We start from the raw sequence: 25,293 nt of genomic DNA on the forward strand, positions 1-25,293 counted from the left end.
AAAAGTACCTAACAACCAAAAATAGCAATGGATAGATGCAGGGTAGTTATATTAGTTAAGAAATATAATTTTATCTTTTGTGATGGGGATGATGAAAGTCTAACAAAATGAATGTGATAGTGTCTTGATCTGAAGATAAATATTATTGCCCAAAACAGGCTAAAACACACATTTCTGTACATTTAAATTTAGATGCACATGTGAAACTATTTAAACAAGTGTATCTGTGAACTACTGCTCACTGATGAAACCCCAGCCACAAGTGGATAATGTCAATGTAAGTGTTCGGTAAACAGGAAGTTGTAAAGTAATGAATCTGAAAACGCACCACACGGTATAGCTGACTTATATTAACCCTAAACCAAATTTCAGAAATCCTGGCATTGTAGTTCCTGAGAAAAATGCCACGAAAATTTTCAACTTGACCATCATACAAGTTTTTGATTTACATGAAGCTGTCGAGTGAATCTGAAAATGCATCACATGGTACAACTGACTTATATAAACCCTGAAACCAAATTTCAGAAATCCTGGCACTGTAGTTCCTGAAAAAATGCGGCGAAAATATTCAGATGGACTGACGGACGGACGGAGGGACAGACAGAGGAAAAAAGTATATTCCCCTTTTTCAAAGCGGGGGTATAAATACAAAAACAGTGTGTACGCAATGAAAAAAAAATTCGACGAAAAATATGAAATAATTAAGCCTTATAAGTTATAACGAGTGAAAATTAATATATTATCTATGCATAACTTCTTTGCTTGAAATGCCAACTCTGACCAAAATAAACTGGTCGATCTCTTAGCAGTTATGTTCCTTTTCTCTTCTTCTTGTATATATAAATAATTTGTCTTTTATTAACATTTGGTTGTCCTCTAGAGAGTTGTCTAATCAGACGACATCTTTTAAATTTTTGTATATATGTGTAATCAGTCTCATGAAATTAAATTTGCTATATTTTTTACTTTTACAGATTAGACATGTTTTTTTATATTATTTTTTTCTAATTTTTGTTCAAAGGAAATCTAAAATAAACTGTTGATGTGCAGTTTTTCTAAATAGTTAATTGGTTGCTATGCAATTTTTCAGTATAAATCGATGGTTGCTAGGCATTTTCCTAATATAAATAAATGATTGCTAGGCAGTTTGACACTTTAAATGAATGATTGTTTACAATTTGTGTGTTGACACCATCTAGACATTTGAAGTTAGGTCTATGTAATGGTTTATATAGTCCTGAATGAAATCATGTTTGGTTGCTAGGTACATTTTTTATCAAATAAGGGTGGTTGCTAAGGACTTGTAACATGACCTTGAATCTTTAATTTTCATATGTTGATTAAAAGTGGCTTAAACCATTCTGATAATTTTCTCCATGTATAGTAGCCTCTTTCTGTTATATTTCCTTTCAAAATTCAAATAATATACACAAGGTCAAAGGTCAAGGTCATCAATGACCTTTGACCTTTTGACAAATTTATGGTAATTTAATTGCAAATAGTGTGCACATCATAATCATTCATTAATAATTACTGTTTGTGGGTTATTTTAATGAAATGGCCACATTTTAGAGGTAAAAAGGCATAAATGACACATTTTTGTTGCTATAGCAACCATCCTAGAACCTAATTTCCCAAACATTTTGTTACAATTTTTTGGTAACAAACATTGATACTTTTCACTCATAACCACAGGTTAAATGGAGGTGGATGCAAAAATGTCTATTTTGTTCATACAAAATGTGTAAAATTTTTCTTCTGAACTATATTGAAAAATGACCTCTGCTTCTGCGGTTGTGACACTATTCAGCCAAAATATTTTTTTATATATGACATTGCTATTTTGTGTTAAGTTTCATGTTTCTAAAACATATTTACAAATATCATTAAATACAACGTAACTGCAAAGTAGTTGTTTTTTTCGATGCTAAATTCCTTAAAATTTGCGGGAAATCTCATTCACTTGGTTGCCATGGCAACCATGACCTAGTAACATTTCGGTAGGCTTTTTTTCTTACTTTTTTACATGATCACATGTTTTGGCTAAGTTTCGTGAAAATCGGTGACTATGCGTGCCGGACCTCCTATATAAAATGGTTGGTGGTTACAGAGAATTGTTCCTAACAACTGACCTGAGCATACATTTCTAACGCAGTGGATTTCCACAACATCTTTTTAATATGAAGTTTATTTATTTTTGTTGGCTATTATTTGTTTATTTCTCTGTCCTATATTTTCTCCCATTTATTAATAGTAGATTTATCATGTAATGTTGCAATTTTGATTTGATAATTAGCATTGCCATTAGAGCATGTGGTTTGGCATGCCACAAAACCAGGTTCAATCCACCATTTTGTTTGGTTAAAATGCCCTGTACCAAGTCAGGAAAATGGCAATTGTTGTATTATAGTTCGTTTTTGTGTGTGTTACATTTTAGTGTTGTGTCGTAGTCCTCTTATATTTGTTACGTTTCCCTCAGTTTTAGTTTGAAACCTGGTTTTGTTTTTTCCTTATCGATTTATGAATTTCGAACAGCGGTATACTACTGTTGCCTTTATTATTACAACTATCTCCTGTAAACAACAACAAAGTATAATTAAACTGTCAATTGTTCTGGAACAATTGAGAGGTCTTTCCTTTTTTAATGTAAAATACATGATCCAACAGACCTAGAATGTATTCAAAAGGTCAAGGTCAACCTTAAAAAGCTCGAAAACACACTAAAAATCCTTTAAATAAGGTTAAAAACACTAAATTCGCTATCTGGGACATGACCTTGACCTTTGACCTTTTGACCTTTGTCAAGGTCATTGGTCCCCAATGCCATTACTGAAGACCTTAAGGGTCTAGGACCTTTGGTTATATAGTAAAAGCTGATTTTGTCTTTTCAAAAACCTAAAACAGGGGTTATGCCCCTTATAGAAAGGTCAAATCTCTTTGGTCGAAATGTAACAAAGTTGCGCCATAATGACCCAAACATTTTCCACCATTTAAAACTTCTGTAAGTATAATGGTTTCTGAGATTATCCCATAACAAGGTGTAAGGTCAAAGGTCAAGGTCAACATACAAATTTGACCTTGAGGTATTTTTTAAAGATACATGAAATGATGATGATTGTTGAAGATCCTATGTGTCTACGACTTACGGTTTCTGAGTTTTGGTGGCCAACCGACACCGGTTAATTTTCATAGGGGCATAACCCTACCAATGAGTCGTTGAATCTTTTCGATCCAAATGTAACGAAGAACCGGGGTCTGGTCCTGAACAAATTTCACCCTTCATTTTTTTTCTACCTATTACGGTTACGGTGTTGGAACGATAACAAGGTTTTTGGGTTTCGGAGGGATTACTCCGAACCGACAAAATATTTCGACTCACAGGGTGAGTTCCGGATAGGTATTCATGACACCGATACAAAGTGTGAACATGAAAGCGACACGTCTTACGGTTACGGAGGGAAATTTTGTCAAAGTTTGGCGGAACAAGAAGAATAATAATAATTAAAAACCAATTCTTCAGAGAACAATTGAAGGTCTTTCCACCTCGCTAATTAGAATGAAATTTAGAAAAAAAAGTTAGAAAGGGTCACTCTTTGTTGATGTAATTTGGTACCTCAACTGATATAGAAAAATAAGATTAATAGGTATATACAGAAGTTTTAATTGTTTTATAATGAACAAAAACAAATTTAAATCAAAGGTCAAAATCTAGAACGTCAATTTGTCCTTTGACCTTGACCTCAATTTCAAGGTCATAGGTCAGAGATCTCAAATCAAAAGACCCCAGGTAAATCACTTGTATGGTTGTAGAGAAATATCGATTTCAAAAACAAAAGGGGAGAAAACTCCTAAAAGGGTTGACCAAAACACTTCGACTTAAATGAGTTGAAGTTGCCCCTTGTTGTAAACAGTAATTAGACAAACACATCGTATCATTAACTGTTACAGTTTCTTTTGAATAACGATAACAAGCAAAATTCAAAATTTATAACATGACCTTGACCTATGACCTTGACCTCAATTTCAAGGTCATGGCTCAGTGAACTCAAATTAGAAGGTCTGAGGTCAATCACTTGTATGGTTGTGGAGAAATAATGATTTCAAATACATAAGGGGAGAAAACTCCTATAAGGGTTAACCAAAACACTTCGACTGAATAATTTGAAGTTGCGCCTTATTGTAAACAGTGATTTTGCAAACATATCATATCAATAACTGTTACAGTTTCTTTTGACGAACGATAACAAGCAAAATTCAAAATTTATAACATGACCTTGACCTTTGACCTTGACCTCAATTTCCTTTATATGGACCAAGGACTTCATATCAAAAGACTATAGGCCTCTACAACTTATACTGTATGAATTAACCCAACATATCGTTTATTTTAAATTTTCAAAGGGAAATAACTCCCTTAAGATGTCTTCTGATCACCTCAGTCAAAGTAAAACAAATCATTCTTAAGAGTAGACAAACAATTTGGTGAAAACAGTTTGTAAAAATCTTATACGGTTTTAGAGATATAGCGATAACAAGAAAAAGGGGACGCGGGGAGATAACTCCTATAAGAATAAGTGTTTGGTCACACAGGGTGAGTTTTGAAACCTCCATTACTGTACAACATCGTTGGCTAAACATCCATTCTATATGTTGTAAAACAAAAAAGCATCTCAGACGGCAGAAGAAAAAAAAAAAAAAAAAAAAAAAAAAAAAAAAAAAAATAATCAGAAGAAAAACAATAGGTCTTTCCACGAAAAGTGGAAAGACCTAATAATAATCAGAAGAAATACAGTAAGGTCTTTCCCTTTAGTAAAAGGAAAGACCTTAAAAAGTAAGAGAAAATATCCGTTAGAAATATATTGAAATAATGTGGAAGTTATTAAAGGGCGATGCAATTTCTTTACCCCGACATTATCTTTTCAATGATGTCACATGACTTTCATATCTTACTGTACATTGTGTAACGTGACGGCTTAATTGCACAGACACTAGACATGTCATTGTCAATAATACCACACTGTATGTATAGATAATATAGAAAAAGATAAAAAGAATTTAGAAATTGTTTCTGTATTCTGCGGGAGCACTCTCTATCATTTCCGTTCCTAAAAGGCCATTAATGTGTCTTAATTGCTTTTCATTAGCTCATGGATACAGAAGTTTCTGCAAGCGTTGACTAGACTTTGGAAATTAATGAGAACTAACGATCAAATGATATAATTAGTAAAATGCTTGATAGAGCGAAGCTTTTCACAGCAACAGCGTGAATTGTGACATTGTATAAAGATTACTAAGAGGATGGTGTTGCATTTAACGATTCGGTATTTACATATGAGGAAAACTTTAAATGTCAAACTGGTAGTGTTCATAAAGATTTAATCGAAGCATTCACTACAGTATGTCTGAGTGTACAAACTTAATTACTTAACAATGTCTAGTTGACAGGATTTAAAAGAAGGGATTAGTATTCAAAAGAAAAAAAATCTTAAGATCATAAAATCACATTTTACAAGGATATTTCTCAGTTCGCCTTGAATAAACTAAATATAAATTATAGCGACGTGGTCTGAAGAAACAACTATCGACCACATGCCGAATGACGTTGTGTCGGCGTTAGCAACTGTAAGTTACAATGGGCCTGCAACAACGGGCAAAATCAATCAAAATTTAAATATTATAAACACTGCAACAAGAAGCCAATTCAGTTTCCATGCATTAAAAATTACTTTCACATTCTTAAAATGTAGGTCAGGAAGACGTCGTTATATCAAAAATATGAAGCTGAGTAAAACTGTTTCAAAGATCATACATTTCTTATTTCTTTTGACCAGTCAACAGAGGTACATGTAGGTGCTAATATTGCTCCCATTTTCTATCACATGACTCATCCCCTCCAAGTATAATATAGGCTTGTCTGTTAAAAGTAAAGGAACAAACATACTGAACTCCGAGGAAAATTCAAAACTGAAAGTCCATAATTCAAATTGCAAAATCAAAAGATCAATCACATCAAACGAATGGTAAACAACTTCAATATTCCTGACTTGGTACAGATATTTTCTTATGTAGAAAATGGTGGATTAAAACTTGTTTTTACAGCTCGCTAAACCTCTCACTTGTCTTTATGCATTTCGTATTTCTTTGATACACATGACGTGCCTCTGTCCATCCCGTCATTATGTTATTGTGCTTTTGTAAAAACAAATATTCCTGTCTTTCACTTTTACTAAATTCACTTTGTCTATATGCTATTTGTTACTTCTTTGTGATAAATTCGTTTAGATATAGGAAGATGTGGTGTGAGTGCCAATGAGACAACTCTCCATCCAAATAACAATTTAAAAATTAAACCATTATAGGTTAAAGTACGGCCTTCAACACGGAGCCTTGGCTCACACCGAACAACAAGCTATAAAGGGCCCCAAAATTACTAGTGTAAAACCATTCAAACGGGAAAACCAACGGTCTAATCTATATAAACAAAACGAGAAACGAGAAACACGTATATATTACATAAACAAACGACAACTACTGTACATCAGATTCCTGACTTAGGACAGGTGCAAACATTTGCAGCGGGATTAAACGTTTTAATGGGCCCAAACCTTCTCCCTTTTTTCTGAAACAATAGCATAACATCACAACATATAAAAACATACGATAAAATATCAATTAGCAGACTTAACTCAATCAAAAAACGTATGATTACACAAAGAACGAATAAGTTTGTTTTTTTAACAATTGTTAAGATTATAACACAAAGTTTACCGCTGTACTCCTATTTTTGATATGTTTACCTGTCCTGTTTGTTTATTTTGTACTCACGTCGTTGTCATTATACTGGAATTTAATGCGTCTGTCATACAAGTGAGAGGTTAAGCCAGCTATAAAACCAGGTTACATCCACCATTTTTTACATAAGAAAAAACCTGTACCAAATAAGGAATATGACAGTTGTGAAACATTCGTTTGATGTGTTTGCACTTTTGATTGTGCCATTTGAATAGGGGACATACTAAAAGTATTTTTGTGATTTAACTTTTTTGTATGACACTGACAGTGACTAACAATTCCTTTTTTTGAAAATGATGTGTGAACAAAACAAACAGATATAACAGGTAAAAATATCAAATAGGTGGGACCAACAGTCAACATTGTGTAATAGTCTTAATCACTACAAAACAAACAAATACAAAGAAACACAATATTTTGGCTGCTGGATCAACATTATCGTGACGTTAATCTGTTTTGTCTACTAAGGTTGCTCATCTAATTTTTTCAATATAATTGAACTGTTAACAAATGCAATACCAGTGCAAGGTTAATCTAGCTATAAAACAAGCTTTAGCCAACCATTTTCTAGGTTGATAACTTTTAATGGTATCGTCAGTTTTTATCGATTTCTCCTTTTGGAATTTTCCTTGGAGTTCTGTTAATTTTGTTAAACTTTTTCTCATGCATGTAGCTCGAATCATAATTTCAAATAATCTAGTTAAAATGATTAGCATGCTTATAAGTACCTGGGAGGTTTTCAATGGTTTATTAAGTACTTTAAACCCAATAAATCATAAAAGTTCGCTCTATGAATTGGTTAAAAAATTTCCATTGTCAGATAAATTAAGTTAAGAATAAAATCTCCTTAAAGATTTCCGATGAATTTTCCGTTCATATTCAACAAAATTTAAAAATATAAAAAAATATATATAAAATTTACAGCTGGAACTCCAATGTATACCGAGAGCATTGTTTTGTAGCAAGATGTTACAAAAGAGAAAAATATTCTTTACTTGTTTTCTAAGTCTAAAGGTGGTGGATCTCTTAGAATTAATAGTCACTATCACAAATTATTTTTTTATCACAGATGATGTATGTTTCGTTTATTGAAATGCATCAATATCTTCAATAGTGTCTCATACCGGATTTAAAATGCCTTTAAACCTATGTGCCACAAACTGAGCAGACACTACCTCTCATCTGAAGCAACCTATATCCAAAAGCATAACAAGGTCAAAGCATGTTTCAATTTTCAAACTAACTTTCACCTTTTACTTTGTGTATATTGTTTGGTATGTGCATGCTTGTTTCTTTGATTCCCACCGTATTATATATTCACTCCTCGATGTATGGCTTCTTTTTTTGAAAAGGGGGGGGGGTTCAATTACATTAAAAGATTTCTTACGATACGCAATATTTTATCGATACTTATACTATACTACAGTATTGTATTTGTTCACTGAGGCTGTGTTAATTTAATGTAAGTTCAAGATAATTTATCACAAAAACATAATCATCAAATCCTCGTTACGTTTCTCACATCGAACCTTCGACAATGGGGCAATTGTCACTTTAAACCACGATTTCATGGCGATTTCGCTTTTGATTAAATTATTCAAACTTATTACACCTTTTATATCTACCGCACATATGTCAAATATAAAACATATCCTTGTAAGTTATAGCCTTTACACTACTTTGTAAACCTTTAATAATATAATGATACAAAGCCATTGATAAAAAAAATCATTCAGATTATTAAATCCTTATATGCATTCATATTAGTAATTTTTCTACGTGAGGAGGAAACTTTGTCTGTCCCCCTTCCCCCCCCCCCCCCCCCGAAAAAAAGCCCTAACATTATTTTTTTTAAGACGACCTTCATATTTTATATGTGTTACGAGAAGTTTCTGTCAGAATTGTTTAGTTTTAAACTAGGACTATAACCTGTGTAGTTTTTTCATAAGGTAGAAGCTAAATAGTTTAAGTTAAACCAGTATGAACATATGAAGTGGATATCATAGATAGAAATAATATATCAAAGGCAACACCTTGGAGAAAAAGAAAAATGACAACTGAAAGCCTTTATATATTAACACAGAAAACAGCACTACATCAACAAGAAACACTTTGAAAACTGGTGATATATTCTGGTACACAGACAAGTACAAAGTATAGGTAGAAGAGTAGAATGTAAAGGACATCAAAGTAAGTGCCGAAGACATTCCATTACGTATAAGGAAAAAAATCCAACTTCGACGTCAATTTGAAAAAAAGTACTTCATCCACAAATACACTTCAGTCTGTTATCCAATAAGTCTAATTCACCAAACGTATGAAAATTTTACAAATACTATTAAAATCTCTATCTTTAGGTAAAAATAATAATATCAATATAAGAATATTCAAAAATCAGGTACAAGAAAAATTACTTATCTCTAAAATACCGGTATATATAACTAACTATAGTTACACGCAAAACGATAATAAGTAGTACCATTCTGGACGCATGACATTTATTAAGTGTTGTTTTGATTTCTACAAATATTCTAATGAAAGTTAAATAATTTTACAAGCTTATCTTTTATTATGTGTAGAAACAAATTCAGATTTAACCGATTTTACAAGATCATTCTAAGAACATTAAGGTAAAATAAATGTACAGCCTACCTGATTCTTCACCTTGCATTGTTTGTTAACAAGAATATAATGTTTGACATTTAGTTATATATCATCTAAAAACCATGCTCATTATTTATTAATCACATATAAAGCAGTCTCGTTTCTCATATTTCTAATTCCAAAAATGCCATTACAATCGCAGCATAGAAATTTATCAAATAAATGTAGTTGTATTTCAGTAGTCCCCAAAGCAAAGCAATCAAAAAGGATTCCTTGTCAAATGCCATTATAGAGATCAACACACCAAGAAAATTTAATCTATCAAAAATGTAATTACGTGTTTATTTTACCCAATGTGATCTGCTCACTGTCAGTTTCAAAAATGTTCAAAATGGAAGACTGCAGTTTTCGGTCAATAGTAATTGTTTAATTGTAGTTTATTGGATAAAAGTACAATACAATATTTATCTGTAATAAAGATGTATAACAGTTTCTCTACTTCGATATTTATAATTCACGATTGAACTAAAGGAATTACGCAATAATGAACCATTACTGAAATCCGATCATATACAGTTTTTGAAATTTAAGACGTTCTGGGACCAGAAGAGTATAAAGAACAGCCGAGAAAATTTTAAAATACCATAAATTTGTTATACAAAATACATGAATAAATAATAACAAAACCATTAGGTTTTGTAACAAATGTATTTGCGATCAAAATTTAAGTGCAATCTTGCACTTTAAAAAAAATATCTTATTAATACAGCGACCGTAAATTCTAAACCCACTCAAGTAAGATCACCAAAAAAGTTGCCTTTTAAAATGTAACAAGTCATTTGTTTATGTTTTCAACTTTAAAGTATAATTATCGAAATGTTGCCATGTTGGCTAATGGCTTTTTAATCTGTTTTATTAACGACGTTAAATACCAGAAAATTGGAGGAAATTATGATTTAAAAATATATCAAAGAGGCTTTATAATATTACGTAGCAAATTTTAATCTGCTTTACAAATATCATTAATGTCAAAAAGCTATCGCGGTTGAAGATATTTTTATACAAAATAATTTCATGCAATATTTTGTAAATCGAAGGACATACATAACTAAAAGGAACCACATTTCATCTAAAGAACCAAGCATATTTTACATGGTTAATTTTAGCGATCGAATATTTAATTTCAATTAAAAACGCTTGTCTTAATCCTTTTTTTTTATATCATAAATATTAATGTGTCAACAAAGTCAAAACATTCTAATCTTGTACAAATTGCTTACTTATTACAAAAATTCCGACATGCTTTGCGGATCTGTAGCACTGTCAATCAAATGAAACATTCGCTAACCTAAATGTGATATGAATATGACCCAACCAACCTCCTATATAACTGAAAAAAATACACACGATAATTATAGATTATCGTTTATCATCTCAACGTGATTGATTTCTCTCTTGAGCCAGTACGGTAAAAATGAGAAAAGCAATCGAGTTGAATGACCACTGATAATCATTTAATGGTTTTTTACCTATGACGACGTTTTTACTTTCATGTCAATTTCATTAGCAACGCTACTGTCGCCTTAGATTCTAGCGATAATTTTCATATTACTCGACCCCGCTAAAAAGGAAATTATCAGTCAGCAAGATCAAAGAAAAATTTCGTAAAATAGCGATAAACTGACACCATTAGTGATAAATTTACAGGTAAAAGATAGTGTGCGATTGACTTAAGCTAAAAGCTTAAAAAGAGACTAATAATAAGCTGCAAAGTAGGTATATTCGCGATAAAAATACCCAATCAAGCTCATTTAACCCGAAGAAAGTTGGGTTACGATTCAATCTCCTCTCCAGGGTGGAGAGAAGAAAACTGGATCGTAACCCTTAGCTATCGAAGATGATCGTTACTTTGCCTCATCACTTATGTGTTCTTGGAATTTGTGTTTATAAATCTTTGTAAGACTTATGTTTTTATTGTCTCCGTTGTTTGTTCGACATCCTTTAAAAAGGTCGACGAAAGTGTTAATTTAAATACAGATTGTTATATGTATAGCTTTAATATTTTTACACTGTCAATTTATTACATCCCAATCAAGCTCGAAAGAAGCAACGAATTCTAAAATGAACGGAAAAGTTTTTTGTTTAATCCTTTGATAGAAAACAATTGAATAATTCAAATCAATAATTTATTGAAACAAGAAAAAATAACGAAATAATAATAAATTGCACCTGTTTGTCAATACACAACGATGTGGGATTATATATAAGGAGAAATAAATATCGCATTTTTTTCATTTATGCTCTATTAGTTATTTACAGATAAGAAACTTTGCACATTATCTAAAATGGTTCGCACATTCAGACATTGATGAATTATTGGCATTGTTTTAATTATGTCTGTGGAGTCATAGGAATTGAAATTGACGAGCAAAACATCATAATTGTACAGCTACAATGATTGAATATCTTATCTTTATAATAAAACAGGCCAAGTTAATTTCATGTAACTATTGTCAATCCAAAATTTTCAATAAATCTTCATAAGGAAATCATCTATCACCAATTAGGCCTCAGATGCAAAAATGTGGTAAGTGATAAAATAACATTGGGAAAATATATCTTTTTAAATGTTTCACGTACATTATTATTTTTGTTTGTTTTATCCACTTGCAAATATTCCAAAGCAATTAAAGAGGCACAAGCTACGAGATATGAACACACATTAGAACATAATTTTGTACGGTTTAATCATCAATATATAAGTGAAATGATGTAAGAATAATTCGTGTTTAGCATTTTTGTCAAAATATACCAAGAAACGTTGCCGATGAATCTTTCACTTGTTAGTGAATACTTCGACCTCATTGAATTCGTATTCATGTTACCATTAACTTAACCCAGTAGCTAAAGATTGGTTACGCATGTATAAATCGTGGTCAACCATAAGTATTAGTTCCGTTCCTTTTGGTGTAATGGGCACTAGATTTTGGTTTGTTCCTTATGTTAAATAGATATTTCGAATACAAATATATATAAACGTAACTCGACGTACAGGCCTGATGGTAATGATTATTGCAAAAACTGACTTTTAGAATCATAAACTGGATTTTCCGTTCATTTATTATAATTCGTTAAGATGTTGGACAAATAAAGATATCTGTGACATAAAACAAATGTAAGATATCCACATGTATCGCCTTACCTATCATACGATCGGTTTGAGTTATCTTTCATTGTTTTGATTATGATGCAATATGATATGCAAATCAACGCTCTATTATGTTATATTTTCATTCTCATTTTTTCGTTATCCGATATGTTGTTCTTTCTTTCTTTCTTTCGTTCTTTCTCTACCTATTAATGTATTTTTGTAAGGAAACCTCTTTAGAATGACATTTTTATGACAATTTCAGAATGACGAAATCAGTGTTTGTCAGAATTGATCTTTTTGTAAAGTTGAAAATCGAGATGAATTCTCGATTTCATTTAATTTCTAAAGAAATATTATCAATAAGTATTTTCCATTTATTATTAAATGAATACATAAAAAAGAACTCTATAAAGGTTGTATTTGAGTAGAAGTGCTCGATTAATATTTGTTCTGTGTAATTTTATTTAATGGGAATGCTATGAGTGTAAAATCAAAAGACATTTCGAGGACAAATATTTCATATCTCTTAAAATATAGTAAGTGTTCACTGCACATGTTGTTTCAATATGCCTATCCTGGTCGAGAAGATTAAAATAAAGCAGACGTTGTACTTGACCGACACACTGATTTAGGCTATAATGCAAGCGCCTCACCAAATATTGAATATTTTAAAAAGAGAGACAAAGAGAGAATATTTAAGAAATAATTCATGGGGGCTTGAATATATCGTGATTTTACCACGGACTGGCCCTTATGACAAATATTTGACCCTGAGCGATAGCGAGGGGTAAAATATCGGCATAAAGGGACAACCCGTGGTAAAATCTAGATATATTCAAGCCCCCATGCATTATTTCGATTCTAATAGGTCAAATACGGCAATTCTTTTGGATCGAAGTGCTCTAGGTGGAGGCAAATATTTGCCATTCCTAGAAATAAACACACTATTAAATTGGCGTAAAAGAACGGAGCAAACTGAATTAGTTACAGCTTAAACTATTTAAAATAACGTATATAGATAGTTTTGAATTAATTTAAATGATAATTTACTTAGATGTCTTAAATGTTTAAAAAATATGGCTTATAACATATTTTAGCATCGTTTGTTAACGATTCCATGTTGTGATGATTTTCGGTAACACAAGCGTGTATTTTCCCGGAAAATGCTCATATTCTTACGTCATCGTTTTATGACGTCGCAAACTTATTCATTAAAAAGCATATGACGTGGGAGTACGATCGGAACAGCCCATGCAATATATTAAAATTTTACCACGGGTGTGTACACAAAGCGTTTGAAGGACGTCATGCTAGAATTTATAATATACCGTTTTATTATGATATTATATGAACATGTGTAAGAGGTCAACATCTCGGACTGTCTTAATCTTGTTCTCTAGACTATGAAAAAAAGTAAAATCACCCAAATACTAAACTCCGAGAAAAATTAAGTCCTTAAACAAATTGCAAACTCAAATGATCAAACACATCAAACGAATAGATAGCAACTGTCATTTTCCTGACTTGGAACTCGTGTGTTTCACTGTCTTTATTTTCTCCCATTTATTTGTATTGTAGTCTTGTCATGTAATACTGTCATTTTAATTTTATATTTAACAATGCCATTAAAGCAGGAGGTTTGGCATGCCACAAAACCAGGTTCAATCCACCTTTTTTTTTAAATGTCCTGTACCTAGTCAGGAAAATCGCCATTGCTATATTATAGTTCGTTTCTGTGTATGTTACATTTTAATGTTGTGTTTCTGTAGTGTCTTAGTTTTCCTTTGATATTTGATGCGTTCCCCTCAGTTTTAGTTTGTAACCCTGATTGTTTTTTCTCTTCTCAATCGATATGAATTTCGAACAGCTGTTTATTTGGTACAGACATTTTTCTCAAATAGTAGAAGAGGGACCAAAGATACCAAAAGGGACAGTCAAACTCGTAAATCTAAAACAAAAGTAAATGAGGGAATAAACCTTGTTTTATATCTCGCTTAACCTCTCACTTGTATGAAAGTCGCATAAAATGAACCACTTCATCCTGGAGATACTTTAAATTGGTATATATAATTAATCATTTAGACGGACAAACGAACATACGCACAGACCAGAAATATTATTTACCCTTACCTTCAGAAGTTGGTTATAGAACTTAAAGGATTGTCCTTCTAAACAAAAGTGCAATTAACTTTTGCATACAAGTTCGTTTATCTTTCGTATTCGTATGAATTAAACCCCAAACATTTGATTTGCGTTTAATTTATCATACATTTGTACACACCCTTTCTAGAACCAATGCAACATTATTATAAAAGACGAGAAGTAAAAATTTAACTGATTGAATAACAAAAATGTAATCATATTGTTTTCCTAATGAAACTTCCTCATATATTCTATTGAATAATATTCTTCTGAAAATGATAAATTATTTACTGGAAGAATCAGTAATCTGAATTTCTTCCGCTGACAAAGGTATCTTGACAAAAATGACAAAAGTATGCTAAAAAGAAGTTAGTCGTGTACACCTTTTTGCTTTTCGACGGTCGTTGTCATTACAATTATCCTTAATTTTAAATTAAAATATGTAAATATTAAAATGAAAAATTGGGTTTCATTCCTAAATATATTTTATTCAAACAAGGTGTTTATCAAGTCTATGCTTCCCTCCTTCATGCTTCACTGGAAAAGGCTGATATAAGTTAAGTTAAGATCAATTTAAGCCATTTTATGGAAATATCTTATAGTCACTAGCATTTATTTGAGAGAATCTTTTTGTTGCAATGGTCGCTAATTTTGCTTTTCCTTCCTTTTGTTGAAATGCTCGCTATTTTTGCTTTTCCTTCCTTTTGTTGCAAAGGTCGCTTATTTTTCTTTTCTTTCCTTTTGTTGCAATGGTCGCTAATTTTGTTTTTCCTTCCTTATGTTGCAATGGTTGCTATTTTTGTTTTTCCTTTCTTTTGTTGTAATGGTCACTAATATTTGATACCTTTCCTTATGTTGTAATTTTGATAATATTTGTAAATCATGTCTTAATGTAAATATAAAAAAGAAGAGGTGGTAAAATTGCCAATGAGACAACTCTCCACAAGAGACGAAATGACACAGAAAGCTATAGAAACCCGATGCCAATTATTCGACCATTTTTTATCATTTGATTATTCAGAGGTACAATTCAACAGTGAAACTAATCACTGAAATGTTTTACCCAAATATGTCTTACATTGTAAATATTTTATTATATTGAATGCATTTCGTCAATATACTACTTCTTTTAGAATCTTAATAGCTATACTTTGCATTTTAACAGTTGATTTTTTGCAACTTTTTTAATCCCAAGGGGCATTAACTTTTAAAAGTAATTGCAGACTGCATATACATCCTTTAGCTTTAATTACCATTGTGAATTTATAATCTCGGATAAAATGTCAAAATTCCCTGAATGCGAGTAACATTTTCACGACATTCACAATTTTAAAGAGAAATGTTTAGAACTAATTGCCGACAAGGTATAATGTGCATAAATTTTTACTTCTTAAACTTTTTAAATCTTAAAAGAAACTGTGGATATATCTCCCTTGGGCAGCACTGACTTTTTAACCAACCATTCTGTCTATATCCCGTAGCATTTTAATTTTTGGTTTTAAAGCGCGTTTTATGAAACACGCAGGGTGTGTAGGGAAATCAGTATAACCTTACATTTAAAAGGTAATATCAATATAAACTTCTACCGATTTCCAGTAATCTCCAATAAATCAAATTAACCTACAAGCAAAACAGATTCTAGATATGGAGATCTAGCCTGTGAGAGACTCCTTGTTGAAAGCCATATAGTGACATAATTTACCTGACTCGGTCTTCAATTGCTGTATCATTGATAATCATTTGTTATTGCAGTAAGGATTCGATTTGATATTAAAAAGCCCATGATATATCAGTACGTAAATACGAGTGAAGCTACAAGACCAAAATGGTACAAAAAAAATAACCATATATGGTCAACATTTTAAATGCTTTCTTTTCGTTTCAGAGAGTTTAAGAAAGTAACATATGTTAAATACATTAATTTTGACCTCTAACATCAGCATATATTTATATAATCATGTACAGTTGTAATGACTTTTGATCCATAATTCAACATATTCCAAGGACATAATTTCAAGGACATTATCTGGCTCATTGTAAAAAGGTGAAGCTACAATACATGTCATATGTCACTGTCATTAGAATAAATATTTCCTGATATAATCCCAGTTATTGTCGGTTTGTATCCATTCAATTTCCGTTATTATTTTTTGACGTTGGTTTCGCTTACTGGTTACAGATTGAAATCACTTTAGTTCAAATATTGTAACGAAACAAACACATTAAAATATTTATTAGTATCATTTTCTTATGATAAGGATGTGGTCAGATCCAGTTTTTCAAGAGATAAGAAAGATTAAAATAGCAAAAAATAAAGAGTGTAAAATAAAAACTATGTGAATTGGTGCGTTTAAGCTCAATTTTGGCCTGTGCATTGTCACACTATGTATACCTTATTATTTAGTCTTAGATAAATTATTTTATTTTGAAGTTGGTATTAGCTTTGAACTCTCTGTCAGTAACTGCAAGTACTCTCAGACCTGTACTTTATGTCTTTTTGTTAATCGGATGTTCAAGTACCTATTCATGTTCATTCTGTGGTGTTGTTATATGTATTTCAATTTGTATCCATCAGATGAGATAAAAAAAATTCAGCTAGTTCGTTCTTATGTTGATCATTTACACCACTGTAAGGGTTGGGACCCATCTAACATGTTTAACCCCGCCATATCCTGCATGTTTTGCCTATTCAAAGTCTGGAGCCTGTTATTGAAAATGAACTACACTTTCTGATTGAATGCCAATTTTACAATGGACTACGTAATCAATTATTCTCTGGACTTGGTGAAACCGTATTAAATTTGAATAACAGTGAAAAGTTAAATTTATTATTGTCAGAATATCCTCGAAAAACAGCTCGATACTTAGAACATTCATTTACAAAACGCAGACAACACTTATATATAAATAATTAACATGTATATAAAATTCCTGATGACAATCTGAATTAATAATATAGTATTTATTTGAAGTGACTTATAGGTCCATTGGGCTGGGTGTAATTTAATTGAAATATTTCAATATTGTACATAATTTGTTATACACAATGTCACTATAATAAACATATTTGTATTGTATTGTATTGTATTCAGTGGTAGTCGTTTGTTGCTGTGTTACTTATTTTTTTTTTAATGTTTTTATACATTAATTGGTCCGTTAGGTTTTCTCACTTGAATTGATTGTGATTTCGGGGTCTTTTATTGTCTCATCGTCGAAGGTCGTACTGTGACAATTAGCTGTTGATTTCTGTGTGATATGGTCTCTTGTGAAGAGTCGTCTCATTTGTAAGTATACCACATCTTCTGTTTTAATATTTTTTGCAGGGTTGTGCTCCTTACATTAAAAATTTTCTGTAACATATATATAAGGAAGATGACTAATATAGAAACTATATCATGTTATCATCATTAGCATGAATTGATTGGCCGATACGATATAATTATCGCTTAGTCGCAACTAACTTATGACTTGTATTAGAAGTCTGCTATCTTTAGATAGCAGTAAAGCCTAATGTGTTATCTCACATCATGACATATCAATTGTGTATTAATAAGCGGAGGAAGCATGTTTAGCAGGGGATGCTTACTTGGTGGACGCATCAGGTATCGTCCTTTTTGAATTTTATACCATTCACTCAAGTTTTGTTTGTTACCATGATATTTGACATATTTCAGTAGATTACTGTTGACCTAATGAACGTTTAAAAGGAACGCTCAAATTGTATAAATACCTAAATAGGAAGCATCTCTCTTTCAATTGAATCTCGATAAGAAACATCCGCTCGGGATTAGTGTATTTATATAGTGCATCCCCTATAGAGACGTTCTACAACAATGTTGTTATATAAAAAGGAATACAACAATTTATTCTTGATTTCAGACTTTTTCACAATCATTTGTATGACGTCGGAATAATTTAGTAGATTCTAAGAGATGGTATCATATAAAATTTCAACCAGAATGATAAAAACAAAAAGTTTACCATGGTGTAATAAATAAAAAACAAACAAAATTCGAACTCCAAGATACATTCAAATCCGGAGCTCAAACACATGGAAAACAACTGCATATACCTCACTTGCCACAATCATTTCCTTATGTAGAAAATTGTTGTTTAAACCTAACGTTATAGCTAGATAAACCTCTAACATGTATGACAGTCGCATACATTACATTAGTTTGACAACAATGTGTTAGCAAAACAAACAACCAACAGTGAAGTAGTTAAAAAAATCAATGTGAAATATAGAGTGTGCAACATTCAACATTATATTACAATCTAAATCCAAAACTAACAAATTTGTTAGAATTTCAAACACAGAATATCTATAATGGCACAAAGACTAGTCACATAAGTAAACATGAAAGACCAGAACACTCAAATAGACAACAGTACTATAACACATTGGAAAGATGATAAGTACCGTGCAATGCATAACGGATATTACCAAAATTGGGCTTAACAGTATGGGTTAATAATTTACAAATAAAAGAGCACTATATCACTTAATTAAGATAAAAAAAAAAAACATCGTCAGTACCTAGAATCTATACTTTAAGACCAATATGTATTATTTGTGAAGTTGATTCGAAACATTTAAACAAAAGAATGGCAGACGATGGATGTATCCCAATAAGTAATACACTAATTAGTCAATAAAAAACACTTAGTCAAATAAACAATACACCAACCAAAGAGCAAGTTAGTAACGACTTTGGAAATTTTATCGCACAAACATCGCACAAACACACACATTCTCATTATCTTTTATACCATAAGAGCATAAACCTGAGTTATCAAAATATGAGACTTTTTCAAGATACCTCAGATTTTAGAGTTAAACATGAGTATTGAAGGGGTTGTCAACAACTCTTTTATTAACCTTATGATTATCTAAAAAATCGTTTTCTGGGGATTAAAATTGACAGGATGTCTTTTGGAGGTATTACTTAAACATTTTTAATGGAGATTTTATTCAACGAACTTATTGTATTAAAGAAAAGTTATAACCTTCAAAATGACACCATCATATCAGTATCATCGAAAGGTTATATAGAAGAATAAATTGTACTTGATGTGGTGTTAGTGTACTATTAGTATTTGTCACTTCTGAATGCTGTACATCAGTTCATTTTTACTTGTACACTTCTATTTCACAAAGGTTCGAGAATGTTTATAAGATTTCACTATAACATTAATAAGTGACCTGCAACAATTCTGGGGCTATTATCATACTTTGCAACAATACTCAAATAATGCCAGGTAGATAGCAATTTTTGGGGAACTTCGTTGGTAAAGGTGAACAGCGGAATTACATGTTCAATGAATAATCTTAACCTTAAATATATACATTGAGGTAAAAGTCTGCAAAATATATAGAAAGCACCCACTATATAGTATTTAATTTTTTAAACACCAAGGCATCGTACACAAACCTATAAGATAAGATTTTCGAAAATTGACTTTTTCAAAAATTGGCAGTTTCTCCGAAAAATGTTTGTTTGTACATATATATGATCTCTAAATTACGTAATAAAACCTAAAAAGTGTGCATATTTAAATATATCAAATGTATCTGAAATCCAATAACGTTCTCAAAGGTATCGAATACGTGAAAGCATTTTAATTATAAGTATTGAGACGGTACTGAAAGTGCTGAAGATATCGAACGGGAAAATATGCCATCTATTTCAGTCTACTAAACATTACAAAGTGCAGTAGAATGTAAAAATTAAATCCAGTTTAGTAATAACATGTATTAATTCGTACAATGACTATAATTAAAGCCAACTGTATTTACGTGTGAACAAAATGTTATACTTTTGCTTACCGGCTAGATCGATATTACTTTTTGATATTAGCTATCGAAAGATCAAGAGTATTTGTAACTAGCATAACTTATCTTGTAACATTAAACGACAAGATGAAAAAAGAACGCTTTTGACCAGTGTGTGTCTGCTGTCAAAATAATAACGTGTTAGAGTGTTCTTAAATCACATATATCTATGTAATCATGACATTTAAGGAGTCTTGGGAATAAGAAGATCTAATTTTCATATTGATGTATAAGACAAATTTTGAAAAGATCTGTGACAAACGGAACGTTATTAGTTTTCCACATCGTCAACTTCCCATTTCTTAGAAGGAATATAAATGAACTGTTTGCAAATTTAGAATGTTTAAAATGCTAAGGTTTTTCTACCCCAGGCATAGATTACCTTAGCTGTATTTGACAAATTTTGAGGAATTTTGGTCCTCAATGCTCTTGAACTTTGTACTTTATTTGGCCTTTTTAACTATTTTGATTCGAGCGTCACTGATGAGTCTTTTGTAGACGAAACGCTCGTCTGGCGTATATACAAATATTAGTCCTGGTATCTATGATGAGTTTATTTAGAAATGTTTGATAGTGCAGACATTTACCATTGAAAAGAACCACCAAAGACTAATTGCTAGGAATGTTTTGTTGATAGATTTTTTACCAGTAATGAAACAAGTTGGTTACTTATAAAACCTTACTTAAACGGTATGAAATAATTCACGTAGAAATATAATGATTATTTTTTATCAACATTTTTTGTAGGATGCAAGGATTTATACAGATTTAATTATAATGTTTCATTTACACATGAATATTTAAAAATACCAAATCAGAGTATCTTGTCATATAAAATACCTATTTTTTATTTGCAACTCTGAAAATATTCTGACTTTATTTATTGTTAGTTTCTACAGAAACATAATTACAGTACACATGTTGTATATATTTCTTTGATTTCTTTTAAATTGATTACTAGTAAATTAAATCCTTTTGATAATAATATTATCTGTCTGTTTTCACGTGGTATCCTAGTCATAGAGGGAACGTATCAAATACGTAGATAACTACCTGTATAAATAGTCGATAACTTTCGAGATATTCCGAGAATTTTATGGTGACTTTCGGCCGAGAGATATCGATTGGCTAACAGACTCATCCAAAAATCGCCAATATATAAGCGTGAATCCTTTAGGGGGTTCACGCATAAAAATCTTACATTTAACTTCAAACAGAGTGTCTTCAGAGAGATCAGAAAACAACATTCAAGTAATCTACAACCTATGAATATCTAAATTTATCATACAAAAGAATGAAAACATTGGTATTAGTTTAAAGAGATTGGAAATTGGTAAGGACAACAAAAGTCGTTTTCAAATATACAAAATAATTAAAAAGGATCCACTGGGAATTGTTTCACTGTTTACTTTGGTCGAAGTGATCAATTATATACAATGGTAAATATTGCTTCTGAAAATAATTAAAACGAGAATCAACTATCTATGGTACATAATCAATGTCCTTTATATTCAAATAACGGAAATTTGATTTTAATTACCAAAAGGACAACTTCTGAAGACACAACTATAAACGATTTCTTAATCTACAGTGTGAAACGTACTGACGATGTCATCTACATGTAATATTGCTATGACAGTTAGTTAAGCAAGCTTCACACGGCACTAACAGTAAGACTTATATACATTGTTTCTATATTCTGATATATCTCACTGTTCATTATCAGATTATTTTGATGCCTAGAAAGAAAATTGTCATTTTATATTGAAAACTGTGGTAAAAGTTAGTTAATCTTACGATTACGCTAAAGACTCAAGGTCTTAACATACCCATCAAAATTAAAGCTTCCCTGCACCTTATAAGTTGTCTTGCGTCAGGTTTGCATGATTATTATCATATAAAATAAAATTGTTCTTTAAACTAGAAAACATCGTCTTTTTCTTCTTTTTTAGCCACGTGAAATAAATACATAAATATCAGTTAGGAAAAACTAAAAAGTAACATTAATTTAAGAAAACAGTATTATAGTGATTTAACGTCCAAAAACAACGTTGTTTTTAACAGAGAATACGAAATGACTTTTTGTTTCTCAATCCGATTTAATGTTTCTTTCTTTTCACCCTGATGACACCAGCGAAGAAAAAAAATAGTAAAAAGCCATATTTTATTTTAGACTCAAACAAACCTTTAGATCTAGAATCTCGTTCACTACATTTTAATGATTACAAACTTGTCTACTGACAGTATTAAGATAAATGTTTTAAGTTCCAGAATTTAAAAAATAGATCTAACGAATAAGACAGATCGTTAAACTTGTTTGGCGGGTATTGGTTTCTTTTCCTCCTAATGATTAGTGCTCATTCTTTGAAATCGTAATTAAGAGGCAACACTGTGATTCAATAATCATATATAACATTCATATATTGATTCATTCTGTTGAGTAATGACTTTAAGCTGGGGTTAATACGTGTAAGAAGGTCATACAGAGTACATATACATCTCTCTTTTATCTATTTGTTATTAGACGACAATTCGATACATGAGGGTGTTGATGGGGATTAACTCAATAGAATGGACAATACATATAAATAATGAAGATAAAGATACCATTAATAAAAAAAATAATAGAAAAGAATTGACAAAAACAAATATGAAGAAAAGCGAAAATTGGCCTCAAAATTTTAGAAAAATTCTGAAATGAAGGACCTCTCATCCAGACCCCAAAATCTTAAGAAAGAAGAAAGATACCAAATGGATATTCAATAACATACGTTGAACATAAATTATTTCTACATAGAAATGAAAAATTCACAATTGGGAAGCTGAAATAATCTCGTTTGTCTAGAATTTTTGTTTCAACTAACTCTTATTGTCAATTTATGTGGCTTACTTGACTGTATCTGTAGTACTCATTTAGAACCAAAGGAAGTATGAGCCAATATAAAACATGATGGTATGATGCTACCACTGTTTTCCACTCTTGGTTTCTGTTGAATGGTCATTTTTTATTAAAATTGTGCAAAATGTTTCCTTGTTTGCAATACAGAAATACATGGCATGAGTAAAGTGTTATTTGTATAGATCTACAGTATCATATTTCATTACAAATAAGATAGTAACCATCACCAGAAGTAAATTAATAAAATGTCATGTTTACAAGCTTAAGTGACCATGTCACTTCAATTATCCAAAATATCTTATATGAATAAGGAAAAACGAATGGTGCTTTATAATACCAAAGATATATGTTTATGACTCTTTTTCTGGAATGATATACAGAGTTGATTACCCACAACTATCAAATTCGAGGGAATAAGTGTTGATCCGTTTTCGTATCAAATTAGATGTAATGAACCATATGTTGGTGGGGTTACACAAAATGATATAAAAATATACAATTTGTTTACCAGATTAAAAAAATCTTCTAATAAAGCTTATAAAATATTTCATTGAAATTTAGAATAAGTATTTACCATGTAATCCATATATTTTTTACTAACTCGAGTAATTGGGTAAAAGTAGTTCATGCTACTCGTGTGGCACCTTTTATGATACTTATAAAACTAGAGAAATGATTGACAAGTTTTCAGCCGAAAAGAAATTACGTCACACGCATCGTATACAAGTATATATGTGGTTTTGGTTTCAATACATTTTACGATTAGGATATTTTGAATCTACAATACGATACAACTTTAATATAAATCGGTATATTTGCATATATTGCATTTTTATGACGTCGCCGGGACATCACAAAAGATATTTTTGAAACGAAAGGGCCATATCTTGAAGTTTCAGGGACAATGGCTGTTACCATAACGACGTCTTAAAGATGAGTACGACAACACAGACATTGCTTTTGTTTAAATTTAATCTGGTGAATTTCATCTTATAGTCATTAAATATAAGAAGGTGTTGTATGAGTGCGAGTGAGACAACTCTCCATCTAAGACACAATGTGTAAAAGTAAACAATTACTAGAACACACCCGTGATATCGCGGGTCTGTGACTGAATTAAAGTATATAACTATGCGCAAGCCTTATTTTAGTATTAGTATTGTCAACTGATAAAGTCATGCCGATTATAAGATACACAGTTTTCTATGCTTTCAAATCTTTCTGTTTGAACCCGTCGAGCTGGAACTTATCAATTATTGGTAATATTGATTATTTGGAAAACAAAAGGTCCTGGAATGGAGTACTTTTTAATCAACAGCCTTGTCCTATATAAGTTATAAATAAAGTTGAATTCTTTGATTCGCTGTTTTACGTCATCACGGCCCGCTTACAAATTGAAAACTGCACCTATACGCCTTATTTTTAGTATTCGTATTGTTATCTTAGAAAGTCTTACTGATTAAAATACTACAATAGGTAACAATTTTGACAATTAAGTAGTGTCAACCCTGTGATTATGACCCGTGTATGTGCATATTAATCCTGAATACACCGTTTGTTGGTGCGCCTGTCAGATGCGGAACGTACAGATAAGGTAATAGGTAACAGGTGAATATACTATTGGTATCGGTATCGGACTCGACCCGGAACTTCTTAATTATTGGCAATATTAATTACGTGGAAAACAAAAGGGCCTTGAGTGGTGTAATTTTTAATCTACACCATTGTACTATATAAGTTATATATAAAGTTGAATTCTTTGATTCGTCGTTTTTACGTGATGACGGCTGACAAATTGGACCTCGTAATTTTAGTATTATAGATAGGTCAAAGTACGGTCTTCAGAACACAGCATGAGCTCATGTTAAA

The 25,293-nt window shown here is 31.3% G+C and overlaps 1 protein-coding gene across 2 annotated transcripts in view; it reads right to left on the bottom strand.

Annotated features, from left to right (window-relative positions):
• The window catches only part of LOC134726929 (voltage-dependent calcium channel gamma-5 subunit-like), a 51,851-nt gene that overhangs the window by 8,395 nt on the left and 18,163 nt on the right, over positions 1-25,293 (bottom strand). The window contains exon 1 of one of the 2 annotated variants that reach the window (XM_063591327.1): positions 6,826-6,940. The exons of the other annotated variant lie outside the window; for it this stretch is intronic. The gene's annotated coding sequence lies outside the window, so the exon portion shown is untranslated. Of the gene's footprint in view, positions 1-6,825; positions 6,941-25,293 lie in introns of those variants that run through there. 2 annotated transcript variants of the gene reach the window in all.

The sequence above is a fragment of the Mytilus trossulus genome, chromosome 7 (assembly GCF_036588685.1).
Source record: "Mytilus trossulus isolate FHL-02 chromosome 7, PNRI_Mtr1.1.1.hap1, whole genome shotgun sequence".
In the NCBI taxonomy this organism is placed as follows: Eukaryota; Metazoa; Mollusca; class Bivalvia; order Mytilida; family Mytilidae; genus Mytilus; species Mytilus trossulus.